This window comes from Chanos chanos, chromosome 10, assembly GCF_902362185.1.
Source record: "Chanos chanos chromosome 10, fChaCha1.1, whole genome shotgun sequence".
Classification (NCBI taxonomy): Eukaryota; Metazoa; Chordata; class Actinopteri; order Gonorynchiformes; family Chanidae; genus Chanos; species Chanos chanos.
Window position 1 is genome coordinate 13131528 of NC_044504.1, and position 19313 is coordinate 13150840.

At 40.7% G+C, this 19313-nt stretch overlaps 1 protein-coding gene across 1 annotated transcript in view; it reads left to right on the forward strand.

The window, feature by feature from the left end:
- The window catches only part of LOC115823319 (AT-rich interactive domain-containing protein 1B-like), a 92440-nt gene that overhangs the window by 25788 nt on the left and 47339 nt on the right, over positions 1-19313 (forward strand). The window lies entirely within an intron of this gene.

Below are 19313 nucleotides of genomic sequence, written 5' to 3' on the forward strand. Positions count from 1 at the left end.
TTTACTGATGTATACTCTCAGACCGTGGCCCATCTGTTTGCCATGGACAGTGTGTTAGCCATCCCCTAATGCTTCATCAGTGGTCAGTTTCTGATCACATATCTGCTGTTGGTTGGACATTTTTGGAGTCATAGCTCACTTTTAATCTAGGGGTGACACTTACTTGTGTAAAAACTCTACTAACGCTGCTGTGCCTGACGAACTTGTACCAGCGCAATACCCACTATCATGCTACTACCATGTCAGTGTCATTGCTGTGTTGAGAATAGTGTGCAACCCAAATACTATCTGGGCATCAGTGGTCCTGTGGTCAAAATCTGACCATTGATGAGCACGATAGAGCATTGGCTTACAAACTGTCCATGGCAACAGACAGCCTACAGTCAGTAATTTTACACCTATATGGTGTACCTTTAAAGTAGGTGTACCTCATAAAGAGACCAGTGACTGTTGGTTCAAGGCAGGTGCTCCTATCAAAGTGGATGGTGAGTGTCTATGAGACTTACTAATGGGAAATCTGGTCATTCCTACTCTACGTGGGGTGGTAACTTGTGTTTAAATTAGCTATGCTTGAAGAATTATTTCAGCAGAATCACAGCATCTCTTTGAAACTCACATTCTTCTCAGTGTGTGATTGGTTGGAAAAATTATCAATGATTATGTTAATATGCCTTCCTCCTCTCAGATTTGTTTGTTGTTGTCTGTTTTGTTTTGCTGAGTAATCTGAAAGATTATTTGCAGGAGATTTGCAGGAGTCTCATTGGCTAAAATGGTTGCTGTGGTATCTGTGTGGTCCTAGTGATGCAGTTCAACAGCCACAAATGGCGTGGGAGACAAATTGGGTTTCTTTAAAAAGTGGAGGGGAAGTTTCACCTATGCAGCACAGGCTTAAAGCCTTTGGAGAGTCTGATAAAATTATATATGGATCCTTTCACACAGCCTGCATCAAAAACATTTAATCCCTTCACTACAGAGAGAAAATGAGTGATATTTTGGAAGCGTCATGAACAGCCAGGTGAAATATCCAATTTGGTTTATACGCAGTCTGCATTAAGATGTATTTGAACAGCTATTCTGCATTAAGATGTATTTGAACAGCTATTCTGCATTAAGATGTGTTTGAACACGCTAGGAAAGATTAGGAGTCAAGGATGAAATGAAAGGGACTGTTTCTTCTGTTAGTTTCCTGGAGCAGGATCAGGTTCCACTGGCATTTTCATACTAAAATCCATATGAAACATATCTTGATTTGTTTGGACTCTGAATGTCTACACATGCAGAAAAGGGCACATTAAATTAGGTTTTGCTACATTAAGCATCAGAAGAGCGACCTCCCCCGCACCACTACTCCCATCTTTCTTCTCTCTCCTCACTCCGTAAGATTAAAATCATTAAGGAGCTTGACTGGAGGAGATATCTAAAACATTTTGTAGGCCAGTCAGAACAGGGTTGGCTGTACATAGGGAATACGTGAAGCTAGAGCCTGGCTCGGAGAGTAATTTGGTTTAATTAGACAGAGGACTCATCACTTCCTCTTTACATGAGGGGAGAGAGAGAGGCGCTTGGACACTCATGTTCATTAACCTCCTTCCATCTTTGTTTCCATTTCACTCTAACTCTGATATTAACCCTGTAAATACTTTATTCCTTCTTCCTCAGTATCTTCATGAAAACCCACTTTCCTCCCTGCTCTTACTGTCTCTTTCTCTCTATTGTTCTCTCCCTCTCTGTCACTCTCTCTCTCTCTCTCTCTCTCTCCTTCTCTCTCTGTCTCTCTCTGTCCCTTTCTCAGAGTGTTACCCTGAAAGAGTTTTGTTTGTTTGTTTGTTTGGGTTTTTTTTTGGATTTACAAAAAAACCCCAAACAAACTTTCGCTGTACTCTGTAGACTCATTGGAATTCACCTCCCTAAAGTCCTTTGATTTTTGGATTATTTTCAGGCCCATTTCTGTAAAAACAGAGACTAGATTCTAATCCGCTGAGATTTCACTCTGATTTTCAATGGCTAAAACTTTCAGAAGACAGAACAAACTGCTTTTGAAGATGAGAAGAGGCGTAATTCATATCACCTCGTGTATTTTGTCTGCTAGATTTCACTCTAATTTTCAATGGCTAAAACCTTTTGAAGATAGAATAAACCATTTTTGAAGTTTAGAAGAGGCATAAGTCATATAACCTAGTACCTAGGCATTGTTTAACAACAAAATCAGCAGAACAGGCATGAGAAAAATTGGTTTACCACCAGGAATAAATTAAAATGATAAAATTCCATTCAGATTTTGTCTTTGTCAGACTCAACTTTTTTGTACGGTGACCACATATGTGACCACATGTTCTTTCTTCTGAGAACCTTCTATTTTTGTGTTCCCATTTGAATGGTTTGACTGTGTTCACTGTTAAGGAGCTGCCTCTGTCCGATTAATCAAGGATTCTTTGTCACCTGGCGTTAGAGCACTGATACTCTAAAGTCAGAGGGAAAAGGTGCTCACTTTCCCAGGCTGTTTCTGCTGACTATGCTTTAGACCAGATGTGTTGTATAGTAACCTGACCTGAAGATGGGGAAACTGTGTACGTGACGTCAGGTGGAATGACCCTGTGTGAGGTTAGGTTGGTTGTTTAAAGAATTGGTAAACTGTAAACAGAGTATTGTGTCTATGGGAATATACTGTTGATCTGGTATTGTGCTACAGCTCCCATTTAACTCTATAGAGAATTATATCAAACAAAGAGGATTGGAAGGTGGGGGGATGAGAGACTCATTTGCAAGCTCTAACAAATCAGCAGTCTTAGTGAAAACAAGTATTAGAGAATGTTAGGGGTAGATGTATGGAGTTACCTCTCTGTCCGAGTGTGTGTCTAGCACATGTATGTATGCGTTCAGTGTATAAGCATTTGTGTTGGTATGTGCAGAGAAGTGAAGTTTTTCTTTTCTCCACGGAGAGATAGACACCAACTTTCAGGAGTACGTCTGATACCCTCTATAGAATTAAATTGCAGCTTTGGCCAGTAAATGTAGCTGCTGTGTTGTGGCCAAGGACTAAACAGAGATAGAAAAGCATACTAGGGGTGATAGGACACTGAAGAGTCCTCCCAGTAACAGAAAAGCTTGAGGTTCAGTTCAGTTTTTCACCATTGTGGATATTTTTACTGTCTGCCTTGGGTCGGCCGTAAGGGGAGCTGCCTGCTCTTAGCGCTCCCTCTGGCTGCAGGATGTCTGAAACGGCATTTGTCTGTGAAGCTGGGCACGCTATTGGGTGGCGTGTTGCCATGCCAATGCCAAGGACAGAGGGAGAGATCGATCTTCTTCGAAGAAGATGCAGACAGTGGTGAATCGCTCTGATGATACTGTGGTAACATTAACACTGTTTTGTCTCGCTGGGGCAGTTATCATTGTTTGTTTATGAGTGTTCAAAGTAAAATTACCATCCTCACTCCGCATCATATTTGACTTTTTTTTGCTAGAATATCTTTTGGTAGAAATCAGTCTTAAGAATTGAGTTTTAAAAATTTGTTTGACAAATCTTTTTTTCATGTCCAAGATGATATTTGTAGATGTGTACTGTGCAAGTACACAGAACTGATGTTCCATTAGCAAAAAGCCTCACTCACGAGAGCTCTGCCACCAGTCTATGTTTCCACAGCGTTTTAGCATTATACATTTTTCATGAACACAGGGAGGGAATTACAAATGGATCGGACACATAAGGAGAGAGAGATACAGAGAGAGAGAGCGAGAGAGAGAAAGAGAGAGAAGGAGAAAGATACTGAGAGAGAGAGAGAGAGAGAGAGAGAGAGATACAGAGAGAGAGATACAGAGAGAGAGAGAGAGCGAGAGAGAGAAAGAGAGAGAAGGAGAAAGATACTGAGAGAGAGAGAGAGAGAGATACAGAGAGAGAGATACAGAGAGAGAGAGAGAGAGTGAGAGGGCTCTTAGGATGGCTAAGAGACACTATTCCTGCTCTGTCTCCCTTTGGTGATATGTTATTTTGTTGGCTGGGCAGCTGTGAGCCTACAGGCCATGTCAGAGTTGTTTGGACAGCGATGCAGGATCTGGAACTGGGGAAAAATCCAAGCCAGGGTCTCTGGGTTCATTTTTCCAAGCCACCACACTCAAACTCAGCAGCTGCGTTGTTACGTCAATAACAGCCCTTCACACAAGATTCTAGAGGTGTCATTTGACACCCTTTTACATTCTGGATTCTAGAGCGCTCATTTGAATAGAGCTTGATGAGAGTTAAAATTAAAAAAAAAAAAAAGAAAATCCGGTGTAATAGTATACTTCCTACACGCCCTCTGATAGATTCAGTCATGAATATAGTTGACCATGTGATGTCCGTCATGGCTCTCTGTTGAAATTACAGTGTTCAGTCATGTTCCCGTCCAACTTTAAGTCATGCACAGAGTATTAGAAAACTAAAAATTAACATGATGTTAATTTTGTAGAAAGTAAAGGCCAACCTGCAAACCTTTCTTTTACACATTGGCACTATGTCTTGTTGTTCTTTCTTTCTTTCTTTCTTTCTTTCTTTCTTTCTTTCTTTCTTTCTTTCTTTCTTTCTTTCTTTCTTTCTTTCATGTTATTCTTTCTTTTCTTTGGCTAGAAAGGAAGGTGACTCAGTGGCTTAATTGCATCAGGTTCCAAAAAGGATTATTTGCAGTAAAGATTCCCAAACATCCAAGAGTTTGGAATCATGAGAGAAACGTCATTATAATGTTAATTATAATTACTGGAGTTCTGAAAATTATTACGGTGCTTTGAAATCGGGACTAATTTGACATCGAGACCCTTTTCTCACACACAGAAATACACTCGTAAATCTCTGATCCTCAAATTGATGCCTTAATGCATTTTTATAGTTACTAGTAGAATACACCAAACAATCTTTACAAAAAAAAAAAAAAAAATCAAAAACAAACAAAAAAACCCTGCAGTCCCATGTGGGAGAGAACTGTTGATACTCTCCAGATTTTTGATCAAGCTGTGGGGTTATCTTGTTCATTACATTGTGTAGCTTATTATTATTATTCAGTTATTTAAAAGTTATTTTTGCTAATCGAATAAAGCTGTATTGCAGCAACTAAACATGTTAGCCCTGCTTTTGAAACAATTAAAAGGCCATGAACTTGATATCAGCTACATTGTGTTGTGAGCTGAAGATTGGGAAAAGATTAGTATGTGTGATCTCCATTTAATCTCAATTTTCTGTCTGTTTGGCTCCAGTGCAAACACGTTGTGTTAAAATCATATCAGTAGTTTGATTGAGGTGAATACACTTGTGATTTGACAAGTGCGTCTTCTAAAGTCTTCTCCGAGAGTAGTCACATGTATGATATGTTGGAAAAGGCTGTTCAGAATCGACAGTTTGAGCTGTGTAAGAGTGAGGCACACGTTTGATTGTGATGGAGCTCTCAGGTCTTCTCCCATGTCCTGTCACTACTAGTCTGGACATGTTGAGAGCAGAAAGTCTGTTACGAGCACAGCCTGCTGTCACCTTATGGATACCACAGGGCTGACACTGAGGATGACAGGGACTGTCACATCTGTGTGTTTGTGTGTGTGTGTGTGTGTGTGTCTGTGTGTGTGTGAGTGAGAGAGAGAGAGAGAGGCTCAGAACTCTTCCTTCATAGACTTTCCTGACATTTAAAGTATGAGAGTCACCATTGTCCATCTGTCAGCCAGTGCTGCAGGTTGACTTCACACACACAAATACACACACACACACATATGCACACACAGGAGCCATCCCTGCCCTCCACATTACTTTCCTTTGACCCAAATCTTGCAGCAACCTTTCTGACCCCAATATACTCCTGACAGACTCTGGTCTGAGGGCTCTCACAGACTGATTTATTATAACCAAGATTATAGCTGGAGTCATTTAGCAATACACACACACACACACACACGCACGCGTACACACACACACACACACGTACACACACACACACACACACACACACACACACATACAGACACACAGTTCTTTCTGTCACTATTTCGTGTTTCCAGAATGGTTTTAGCTCTCATCCAGAGGGAAATCTTTTTTTGATGACCTTACCATGGCATTGCTCCACTCACAGGCCCCAATTTGATTTCAAATAGATAACAAATGTTTGGTCATATTCTGTATATTGCAGTTTTATATAGCAATAAGTCAGGGGTCTAATATACCTCTGGAAAAAGAAGCTCTCCTGCACTGAATTGTGGACAAAGACATCTAGTGTGACGTCCTACACTCAGAAGAATAATGTCTGAGCTGATTACTGATGCCTTTAGATCCCAGACGTGACACTGCTGTGGATGAGCTTTGAGAGGTGACGTTTAGATAAAGGCCCAGTGTTTTCTCTTCATTGGGCCTGTTGGTTGTGCAGTACTACAGGAATACTTGAGTGTTTAAGTCTGTATAATTCTATCTACCGTGGTGTGCTTGTTTGTGTTTGGAGGCCACGACTAGAAATGGGTTTTTGTGTAAAGTGGACAGGTGGACAGATTGCCAAATGGGGGGGGGGGGTTCTTTTTTCCCCCTGAGCAGGTAGTTTTCCACTGAGGGGACAAGACTGATCAGGAATGATATTTGCTTGTGAGTGATAGATCAAAAAAAATGAAAATGGTAGTGATGGTTTGTTTAGAGTTTTGGGATCGCGGGAAACAAGTGCTACCTCATTATTAAGGTTTACACTGAATTCCTACATCATTTAATACTCTTGAAATTTATCAGTGTCCTCCGTTACTCTGATGGAGACTCGCCTTTTTATTTCATTATATTAAAGTCTGGAAAACTGCCAAACATTTCATTAGTGAACCTTGCAGCACAAACAAACATAATCTGAGCGTCATGTTTTTAAAACAGCCTCAAAGTAGCCTAAGAGCTCTACAGTTTTACACAGTATTTTGTATTACTGATCGCTTCATGGTTCAGCAACCTGGATGCTTGGTTATTTTGATTATGTTAATATGCAAACTTAGGTCAAAATGACTTTTTTTTTCCCGTAATAACATTATAAAGTTAAAATGATAAAATTTTCTGTAATTTCACCAGCTCCTACAGATGCTAGATATATTTGCATCTCTCTTCAACCTGTATGTGTGTGTGGTGTATGTGTGTGTGTGTGTGTGTGCTTTCTTGAGTCAGAATCAGAAGCTGCTAATCCAGTGGAAAAACATGTGCATGTCTCACACAGTACCAGACTCAGTCACACTCTCGAAATTTTCCTTTCAGCAGGAACCAAATTATCATCGCTGCTGCATGTTGCCTGACTGTGTCCATCATCACATTTAAAGCGACAGCATGTGCATACAGTGTTGACAGATGTGAGCCATGTGAATCTCATGCATTATATGCTTATCTGTTTAATCCATGGTTTCCACTCAATAATGCACAGCCTCTCTTGTTTATAGTCTTGCAAGAGCAGCCAAAGACAGCTTATTGGAGTGGCACAATTCCAGCCCATGGCCTTCAACAGACCACAGAGATCGGGATGGAAGCATTTTCCTTGTGTATCTCATTCATATTGTAGCAGGCTTTTACTTTTCCCTTTCTAAGGGCAGTTTTGTTGAGTCGCTATCAGACCAATCAGAGTGTCATGAATACACTGGGAAGCAGGATACATGTGTTGAGCAGATCTGTAAATGAGGTGTTACACAGAAAAAAACACGGACTTGCAAGGTTTGATACACAGATTACTGGTACTCATAGACAAGGTAGTGTTCAGAAACGGTTCATGATTCAAGGTCGTACATGAGAAGCAAACAAGATTATGTACAGTACACTTATGCTCATACAGCTGAGAGACTTCTCAAAGGTAAGTGAGACAACCAGTGGAATAAATACAGGTCATATGATGAGTCCAAGACCAAATAACAGGTGCATATGGCTTTTAGTCAATGAGTCGATTTAGCTGGCGATCAGCAAGTTTGGAAAACCAAACGCTGATAGGCAGGATCAGCATCAGCTGGAGACAGAGGCATGACGCAGGCTGCCCCAAACAATTGTTTCTTTGCTGTAGTCGTATACTTGCCAGTTTCTTCGTATGTGTCTACACACACACACACACACACACACACACACACACACACACACACAACCAAACTTATTTAGGCACACATATAACAACATAAAGGAAACAATGGGCAGAACCATTCCTAAAAAAGGTAGAGTCATTTTTAAAGAGGATGTAAAGTCATTTGTAAAGCGCAACTTAAAATGATGATGTTTTCAGAGCCAATGCAAGCATTATGTGATGTTATTATTGCAACATAAAAGCTAAGTTTTTTGAAGGGAGAAAATTGCCAAGGCATGTGGGTTAAAAGGTGAGAATGTGATAGAGAAAGAAAGGGCGGAAGAGGAAAAATATGTCCGCTTTATTCAGAATTAAATTATCTGCCCTTTGATTAGTCCGCTGTTATTTTCCTCTGTCTTCTCTTTTATCTCCTCCACCGCAATGCTGAGTTTTCATTTCATTCAGAAGATGATGGTCGTTGTCAGTTTATTCCTCTTCAGTTGAGTTTGTTTTTATGTGCAAGAGAGTATCTGTTGACTACCAACCAAAGCATGCCTTTGAGAGAGAGAGAGAGAGAGAGAGAGAGAGAGAGAGAGAGGGGGGGAGGGGAATGTAATATATGTAGTGCCATAACAAAACAAAGGGTTTTACTGATTCTCATCTGAAAAAAAAAAAAAATCAACATGTGGATTTCATTTTTCAGTTTATCTCTGTCATGAGAGAGATATTAAATGGTCTCATCGAATGTTGTTTTACTAATCTTCATTAATTTTTTTGTATTATTTTTACACCTTTGGTCCACCATGCAGGAATACGATGGCGCTCAATGCAAGGCTTTCTGAAGTTCAGATCTGCCCCTCCCATTCTCTTGGTTACTAATATACATAACAATATTCTATGTGAGAACTAGATACAATTAGCTATGTTCACATGTAAGGGAATATGAAAATATAGAAAATTCATATTTAAACAGGCTACATTTCAGCTGTTAATCTCAAACCTTGATGTAATACAAAAGCAGGCTCTTTGTCCAATGTAACATCACTCAGACAAGGACACTAGCTTGTGTTTTGTTTGAGGGGTCGAGCTTTCTCCCACAGTCTCTGAGTAACAGAACTTCTGGAGCCCGAAGAGACCCTTTCCATCCCTCTACTGTGGGTTAGTTGATAAAAGTGGTTCTTATACACACAGACTGTGGCCTGAAGTCCAGGGGATCATGATTGCCTGTGCCCTTTTGGGTGAGAGTGTCAGCTAGGATCACTCTCAGTGATGGTAACTAAAGGTCAGGCATTGTGTTGTTGTGGGTAGGTTTGGGCAAATAGTGTTGTACTAATATTGTTCAGTGATTGCTAGCTGTTTGTAGTGTGAGGACAGCAGTAACTGGCTTTAAAGGTGTCAGAGTAAACTGTGATCTTTGAGGAAACTGTCATGTGAGGGAAATACTCAGGAGATGGTGGATGGGGAATTACACATACATGTGAGTAAAAATTGTTTCTCACAAACTAACTGTTTCGATAGCCTGGAGTCATCCATACATCCATGCCTGTAAATGTCGTTATACATGACACACAGTGCACAAATAGGTGACTTTTGAGAGGCTGGGTCCAGTTAATAATATACGGGCTCAAATAAGTCTGTGTGTGTGTGTGTGTGTGTGTGTGTGTGTGTGTGTGTGTGTGTGTGTGTAAAATGTATGCATATAATGAATTTGAGGAAAAACACTCTTATCTTTGCCTTTGAGAGGGGGCGGGAGAGGAAGGACAGTTGATGCAGCAGTACATAGTCTTTTTCGAGAGCATTCTTACTTAGGAGTGGGTAAGGATAAATGATGTGGAAATCTAATTCACCTTGAAGTGTCCTCCTCTCTGTCTGTCTCTCTCTCTCTCTCTCTCTCTCTCTCTCTTCTCTTGCTCTCTCTCTCACTCTCTTTCTCTCTCTTTCTCTCTCTCTCTCTCTCTCTCTCTCTCTCTCTCTCTCTCTCTGTCTCGCTCTCTCTCTTTCTCTCTCTCTCTTCTCTTGCTCTCTCTCTCACTCTCTTTCTCTCGCTTTCTCTTTCTCTCTCTCTATCTCTTCCTCTCTCCCCCTCTTTTCTTTCTTCCTTCTGGCTTTGAAAGCAATGTGGATGGAGTTCAAAGGGATGCAGCTCTCCCTGCAAACGTGTGCCATGAATAAGGAACGATAGCGTGGGCTTACACACGAGGGCCAAAGCGTCTGAACCTTAATGCACGCTTTACTCATCAAAGGCAGAGGCAGCTTAGCCAAGTCCACGTCCTTCCTCTTTTCTGCACACACCCCAATTAAAACACTGTAAGTTTTAGAGAGAACAGAGAAGGCCAGGGTGTTGGCGAGAGTAGAGAGAGTATGGAGAGTAAAGAAAAGACATGGGTAAAACAGTTTATAGACTTTATTTTGAAGTTAACTTAGAGTCATGATGTGTGTTTTAAAGAAGCTGGTATGATTCTTTTGTGTTTTAATGTTGGTTTTAAAGTCTTACTGAGGGCTTATCACATGTGATTCCACACTCTATACACTGAAGACCCCACTTTGATTAGTGAACGCAGAGGTTACGGGTCTCATTTCTTTATGTTGAATCTGGTTTGTTTTAAGGCCCAGTCAACTCACAGAAGTCTACACTGTCGACCTGACCTTGCGTTTGAAAACCATAAGGAAGGATGATTAAAGCAGAGGAACACTGGTAATTTAATGTATAGCTCTGAGCCATTCTCCATTTTGGTGATTTTAATCAGCTTTTTGGAACAACACCGTCAAATTACTGGTATAAATTAGTAATCAGTCTCATAAAATTACACTTATGGTTAGATTGAAATTTTAATTCTTAATAGGAAATACAGCTATTAATGGTCTAATTTTCTGTGGCATTTGTTCCTATGTGCTAAAGTAAAATATCCCTTTATAATAGGCTAAGAAAAGAAGTATAATTGTGTGTTGGAGACTGTTGAAATATCAGTGTGCATCTTTCTCAAGATTACGTCACCTGACCTACGCTTTCCAAACATTTCTTCCTTTCACTGATTATAAAAAAGGATCAGATGTGAAAGGTGTAAAAAAGCACAGGTGAAGAGAATGTAAGGCACTATGCAGTCATTAATGCATGCCTTTCTCTTCAAGGAGATAGACATCAAGCTATAGCTCTTCAGGTCAGAGGGCCAGAGGGACTTTGCTTATCCTACTGTCCTTGAAATCTTGAAATCCCAAAGCAGAAGAAGAAGTGTTGAGTAAAGAAATCAGAAAAGGGCACCTTTTTTCTTCACTGCACCTCTTTAAAACCGGTTCAGCCTAATTCCAATTAATTAATTTGTCAGTGATAGATGATCATAATTCCTCATCATTCTGGAGCACCACACAATCTTTGCCATTCATTCAACCCAGCGTGAAATCCACAGTTAAATCAGACCAGAATACAATTAAAGAGAAATTATCAGAGTGGCACTACCAGGGGGGAAAAAGGCTATGAGTGAGAGAGTGAGCAGAGAGGGTAAGACAGTATTGTTCAGTGAACTCAGAGGACACCCCTGTTCATATATTTATACTCTCTTCCTTTCCCCTTCTTTGTCATTTTTTTTATATTGGCCTACTTTTTTCAGACTAGAGAGAGAGGGCTGATCAGTGAACAGCTTTTTCCCTCCATCTTCATATGTGGTTTCTCTCTCTCTCTCTCTCTCTCTCTCTCTCTCTCTCTCTCTCTCTCCTTCTCCCTGTCCTCTCTCTCTCTCTTTCCCTCTCTTTCTTTCCCCCTCTCTCTCTCTCTCTCTCTGTCTTTCGGAACCCTGTTCTGTCCTACCCAGGAGACTGGTGTAAAGGTCGACAGTGGCTGACATTTTCAGAGGCCCCATTGATTTTTCTCATTTCTTATTTCTCAGTGAGAGCCTCAGAGAGCCCCTATTCTCCCCCTGCCCTAAGCCCTTCGCCTGGAGGACAGGGTTCCTTTTCCAACTCAGCAGGTCAACAAGCTGTAAATAGCTTTTTCTGACTCACCTTCTGCCTCCTGCACATTCTCCTAGCGAGTGAAGTTTCAGACTCTGCCTTATCTAGCAGACAGAGTGAAAGCAGTGAGAGAGAGAGAATTAAGAATCAGAGTGGCCTCCAACCTGACGTTTCAGCAACATCAACAGGGTGCGTGCGTGCATGCATGTGTGTTTGGGTGTTTGTGTGTACAGGAGAGAGGGAAGCAAAGTGAAAGAGCCAGAGAGAAGGAGAGAGAGAGAGAGAGAGAGAGAGAGAGAGAGAGAGAGAGAGAGAGAGAGAGAGAGAGAGAGAGAACAAAGTTTTGATTGTAATGTGCTAACCTTTAAAGATGAGAATGTGATAAAAATAGTTTTTGTTTCAGTTGTGTGTGCGTTGTCTTAATGAAAAAGAGTGTATGTGTAGCTCTGTCTGCAGAGCTTTGGGCTGCCTTTTCCTCTTTCCTCATGAGACTGCGAGTGAATAAAATGTCCATAATAAATACTGTAAACAGACTCACTTTCCTCTGATATGATAATGTATATGGATATTTCTGTTATTATGCGAACGGACCGGACTGCACTGGTAATCACTTTCAAGCCTGAAGACATTAGTGAAGGAAAAAGAAAAAAAAATATTCCGGCGCTCTGCAGACTTGGCACAGATCCGGCACAGATCCCATAGCACCAATCAAGGCTTTGGGCTAATCAAGAGAGATTGTGGCCATAAACCACAAGCCTTGGACCAGAGCAACGTGAAGCTTGTAACTGGTTTTAGGGGAAGTCAAAGGGCAGTCCACTTATCTTGTTTTACTCCCTGAGAAGTTGGCTGCTCCACTGAAGACTGACATGGTCACATATGCTCAAAGTTAGTCAAGGCCTATCCGTGAAAACCAAAAAAATAAAAAGAAACATGAGAAATATCAAGAGCTACAATCATAGTGATGATTCAGAGTGACCATGGCTCAGGGAAAGTATGCAAGTAAGTGCATCTTGGCAGCACCAACCCCACTAGTCATTAGTCACTACAATTAGCCATAGAGCTAGTCGCTAATGAAAACATCATGGAACTGGAGCAGTAATAATGAGCTTTTTAAGTTTTATTGTCTAGTCAGTTAATAGTAATAAATGTGTAATCAGCAAATGTTTTGGAACCAAACAATGGATACAGTATACTTAAGCTTTAGCTAAGAATGGAAAGTGAGAAAGGTTATCTGTTATTTGGAATGACTTCTCCTGTGACCACTCGTATGTGAGTGGCTCATTTTCTCTTTGTATAAGTAGAGTGTGTGCATTTTTTTCTTCTAAGTAGCAGATGAACAACTTGTCACATGACCCCTTGGCAGTATGTTGTCTCTGTGGGCAGTGTGTTATGTCTGTGAGCAGTATGTTATGTCTGTGAGCAGTATGTTATGTCTGTGAGTAGTATGTTGTGTCTGTGGGCAGTATGTTGTGTCTGTGAGTAGTATGTTGTGTCTGTGGGCAGTATATTGTGTCTGTTGGCAGTATGTTATGTCTGTGAGTAGTATGTCTGTAAACAGGGTGTTATATCTCTGACTACACCCTATTACATACATGCTCTCTCTATGCTTGCTCTCTCTCTTTCTCTTTCTCTCTCTCTCTCTCTCTCTCTCTCTATCAGGTTACATACAAGTAACTGTTGGAACCACCAATAGGAAATACCAATATAAAATGTTTTAAACAGGGTATTGGACCACCACGAGAAATTCCATCATTTATTGTTTTGTGATGGTAGAGGAAACCACTGTCTCAGGTGTTTCTTTGGAACCTCCCTTGATGGGGTTGAGATCTGGTGATTGAGTTAGATGTAACTTATGCTTTACAACATTTTCATGCTTGTCATACCACAGTGACCACATGAGCCAAGCAAGTGTAATTGTCATCCTGGAGAAGACTACTGCCACTAGGAAAAAAATGCCTCACCATAGTATGAATGAGATCACTCAAGATGGCTTTGACTGTATTGACTTTTACTGTGCCCTGTAAGAAGCTGAATGGAACAAAACCATTACAGGAGCAAGTACTGAAAATTTGTCAAGACTTGTCATACTCGTCAGCTGGGGAAAAATCTGGTCTGTTCAGCACAAATTCACACTTGACTCTGTTTTAACATTCATGCAGAATGTACTCCTCTGATTTTTTATGCCGATCCAACCCCCCTATTTAATGTTTAAGAACTTTAGTTTTCAAACAGGCTCAGGTGGAGAGAATTACCTCGTCCCAAACTTAGTGAGAAGGGGTGTCACCTGCTAACTATCCCAGATTAGACTAGCGCCTTACATTTCTGCCCTGCTGCAATGCTGTACACCCGATGGAAGCATGATAGCAGGAGTTTAGGACAGAGAACTCGAGAATGTGGCCACCATCTGAAGCTATGGATTATGGTAAATGATCTTAGAGGTCAGGACAAAGTTATTTCAGAAGGATAAATCAGCCAACCTGAAAGCCAAAAATTTGGCAAACATAAGGTTTGCACTGCACTCTCTCTCACTCTCTCTCACTCTCTCTCTCTCTCTCTCTCTCTCTCACTCTCTCTCTCTCTCTCTCTCTCTCACTCTCTCTCTCTCACTCTCTCTTTCTCTCACTCTCTCTCTCTCTCTCTCTCTCTCTCTCTCTCCCTCTCTCTCTCTCTCTCGCTCTCTCTCTCTCTCTCTCTCTCTCTCTCTCTCTCTCTCTAGCCACCACAACGTCCATCTCTCCGCTCATTTTTCACTTTATAGAATATTTGGTCCTACGTGGTTGACATATATAAGTAAAGCCTTTTGTATATCTGCCCCCCCATAGAATTATGAATTTGTCCCCAGGCAAACTTTGTGGTGGAATTAACTTGGTAATTTAGCTGATTTTTCAAGTGGTGCCATAATGTAGACTGATTTCACGCAGAAAGCTTTGTTATTGTGGCTTCATGCCTTTAGAAACTTGCCACAAAATTGATTTCATTCTTACTCTTGCAGAACAAATTATGTTCTGAGACAAGCAATAATTTCTCCAGTTTTCTGAAGCAGAATTTTTATACCCTGCCCCTTCACTTAGAAAGGACCCTTTGGTGACCAGTGAGGTGATCAGTGGTGAATTTTGACAAGTTGCTCAGTTCAACAAAAGCTACATCATTTAAAATAGACCTGGCCAGCTCTCAGAAACTTCACAGACTCTGTAAATTGATTTAAAAAATAACCAAATGAATGTAAATGTGAATTGTTTACACACTATTTTTAGTTTTTCATTATTTTGTTTTATCTGTCTGTAAAATCTGTTCAGTGGTAGGTCTTCTCAGTAGCGCAAGGCCGTATTGGCACATATCTTCCATAATTCCTCTGGCTGAGGCAACACTGAACCATTTGGAAAATGTGTACGGAGAATTTCGATGAGGAAAATCATGTTTACAGAGCAGAGATACCTTTATTTGTCAATGAATTGTTTGGGTTGAATGTGTTGACGCTGCGAATGACGGTAACTTTTGTTTGTGTGGTCTCTTTTTTTTCCACATGAAAGTCGTGGGTCTTTTTTTTTTTTTTTTTTGAGGATGAAATAGAGGACAGAGAATAATTAAACGGTTGAATTGAATTTTATGTTTTCAGAAAAATGATGAGCAGCATTTTTCCCACTCTCTGTCTGCTGCCCCCTGAGTCCCCCCATTTTTTTCTCTCCCTCTACCTCTCCCTCTCCCGCTCCCTCTTTTTCTTTGTCCCTTTTCTCCTTCCTGTTCTCCCTCCTTCTTTTCTCTCCTCTGGCTGCGTGTGTTAATCATTCATCAACGTGACAAGCTATCTCTTTTTATTGGTGTGGGGGACTTTCTCTTTCCGCCCCCCCCCCCCCCCCCCTTACTCTTTCTATTTCTTTTTCTTTTTCAGCATGCTGAATGACTAATCCCTCTCGCCCCCTTATTTTGGAAAAGCAATGGCAAAAAGAGGGAGAAATATTTAAATTTCAAATAAAATAATCCCAATAGGAAGGAATAGAGGGAATTAAGAAATGGAGATTGAGAGATTTCCAGAGAGACAAACAGAAATATGCAAATCAAGAGATGTTTAAAAGCTCTTTAGGGGAAAGAGAATTTCATATTCACTGAAAAAAAAATGAAGCTCTACTGCAGATGATTGGTCAGTTTTTTAAAGGGGTGGAGCCACAGTGTTAAATTGGTGGGCTCAGAAAAGCAGAACAGTGGGATCAGAATATTAAACAGAAGAGGGTCCAGAATGGTCAAAGGGCAGGATGTGAATGGCTAAAGGTGTACATTGAGGGGGGGGGGGTTAAGAGTGGCAAACCAGAACAGGACATGGAGAGAAAGCCTGGGAGGTGTCGGGTAGACAGGGAAGAGACAAGGTCCCAAGTCTCTCTCATCACTCTGCTTCAATGTGTGGCCATTAACCCTGAGCTTGACTCTTGTCCCGTCTGTCCACAGTGACAGTCTTGGATCAGGACCTCTCCGCTGAGCTTTACCTGTGTGTGTGTGTCTGTGTGTGTGTGTGTGTGTAAGAAGTTAAGGTCATTAATCTGTCAGAAACCACACTTCCATTAGTATCTAGCTACAGAACCAATGTAGGTGTACGTTTTCAGACAAAGGATGCATAGAATTCTCCACTCTAAAAGCATCTCATCCCAGAAACATGGGCTGAAAATGACAGCTGGGGTATCAGGCGGACATCTTTCTTCTAGATGAGTGTTTTGTTGCACAGGAACTCTGGACACTGACATTTCACAACCTAACTGGCTGATACCCGTCATAACAATGCCACCGCCCTCTGCACTTACAATTCACTTAAAGACAAGTGTTTGTGTTTGTTATTATCTCCAGAAACAGAAAGATCTTTAGCACTTCTCTACTCTCCCCCTCTGCCCTCTCTCTATAACTCTTTCTCACTCTCTCTTTCTCTTTCTCTCTCTCGAAGTTCTCCTCCCATTTTATGTCATTTGGATTTTGCCCATCTTCTCTCTGAGTGGAACTTCCAGGCTTGATGTGTTGAAACTCATTCTGCATCAATAGAATGAGTGTGAAGCTATTGAAAAAGCTGCCATGTGACAGAGAGAAAGGGGAAGTGGAGTCATTGTGCCAAAACATATAAAGAAGGAGGGCTATCAGCAATCGAGTTGTGGAGAGAGATGATGCTGACCTGGTTTCGGACTCCGTTTCTTTCTCATTCCATTCTCTTTCTCTCTCCCCTTCTGTATGTCTGTCTGTCCTTTTCACCCCATATTCTTTTTTCTGTCTTTCTCTCTTTTCATCATGCTTTGTAATTCTGAGCCTTTTTTTAGTAACTGCTCTCAGGATCAGAGTTTACCTACATCACAGCCTAGAATAAGATTGAGATCCACTAGTGACTGGCACTGCGGTGTGTGTGTGTGTGTGTGTGTGTGTGTGTGTGTCTGTGTGTTTTAGTTCTTCAATGATCTGATCTAGTAGTATCTCAATGACCCTGTCTTTGATGTTGCAAATTTTTCAACATCCACTGCAAATTTCTTCAGCGTTTTAATCAGAAAAGCACATGCACTTGCATCACTTACACTGGGCAGATTGTAACCTTGTGAGTTGTTAAATATTGTCTGCAGTCTTCACAAATACGGTGTTTTCTTTTTGTATTTATAATCCACAGTTCAGATTTTTAATTTTATGTTTTCTGCTTTTCATTAAGTCACTTTCTTCTCATTTTTGTGCTCTCCTGCAACATCATTGTGCTCACATTGAGACTCATAAAAACATAGGTGCTAACACCATGATGGGTCCAGGGGAGAGCCAGCTATTTCCCCATGGACTGATGAGCCACAAAATTAGAGAGCTGAGCAGGGCATCAGCCCAGGCTTAAAACAGGGAGCCTCTCAAGACTTTGAAAAGAGGACTGCAATCTGAGAGAGAGAGAGAGAGAGAGAGAGAGAGAGAGAGACAGACCTTGCACAGAAGAGACTCCTAATTTACCCAGGCCAGTAAAGTTTTTAAACTTAATGTTTGTTCATTTGAGTATTTATTGTTCCCTGAGGTGTTTTTTTATTTGAATTGATTTGAGATAATTGATGGCCAAACAAATGTCTTTTTTGGCCAGCTCTTCGTGTTATCTGCCCGGTTGTTCCAACCCATTTAATGCATGGTCAGTGACGCTGTCCATTCCCCCTGTTGTTATAACAAATACACACACGCGCACTGACACACACATACGTACTGACACACGTGCACAGAAAAACACACACACACACACGCACATGCATGCACACACACACAGAGACATGCACTGATACACACCACACGCACTGACACACACACACACACACACACACACACATACACAGACACTGTCTCTCTCTCTCTCTCTCTCTCTCTCTTAGGCACACCTATGTTGAGTGAGTGAATATAACTGGGCCCTAACAGAATAGATTACATTCCACTCATCTCTGTGTGAATGACAGTTACATGGCTGTTGATAATTTGCTTTTGAAATGAATGAAACTCCATTTGTTGACACAAAGAAAGAGGGCTTATCTGACTTCTAGTGATTGGACAGTCATCTCAGACACACTTGAATACCAAGATATATCACTGAGAGCAGTGATATAAAAAGGCTAAATGCTTTACATTTTGCAATCACTAAAGCATTTCACCTGAAAGCTATCAGGGAAGGTACAAAATTAAGGCAGTCAGAAAAAGACATTTCTTATTTGTCACATTATAAGATTACATTTCGGCCATATATTGACAGAACACTGTTTTAGATTAACCACTGTTTTATAAAACCCACCTAAGTGTCAGGCACACAGTTAGTAGATTAGGAGAAATATGTTTTTATGTGTCCATGACTTTTGGTAAACACTTTTATAACTTTTTATAATGTAATGGATGATATTTAATAAGGGGTGCACAGGGTACTTGAGTATTCGAGTACTCGAGTAGTTCCATCAACTTTCGAGTTTCTACATTATCGTCGAGTACTCTCTAATCGCGTGATGCTAGATCTCGCACGCACTCAGTTTCCAGTTAGAGCCCTTGGTAAACAAGAGGAATGATGGCGACAGCATTAAAGGGTGAATCTATTGTTTGTTTGCTTCATTGTTGTATTTCACTGTGCAAATTTTCTTTCCCAACTGTCATTGTGATGAAATAAACGTGCAACATTTGTGAGATGTGGACGGATTTCTCAAGGATGGCTCTAACATTGAGTCTGTCATACAGTAGACTAGGCTACTAATGCGGCTAAACAAATTAATGTTGTTAAAAGATAGATGCAAGCAAATATGACTAATTAAATTTTACTAATGATGACCAGGCAAAACAATAGCCGCTAACTAAACACAACAAGAACATTAAACGGAGAAATATTTATATTTATATCAAATGTATCCAGGT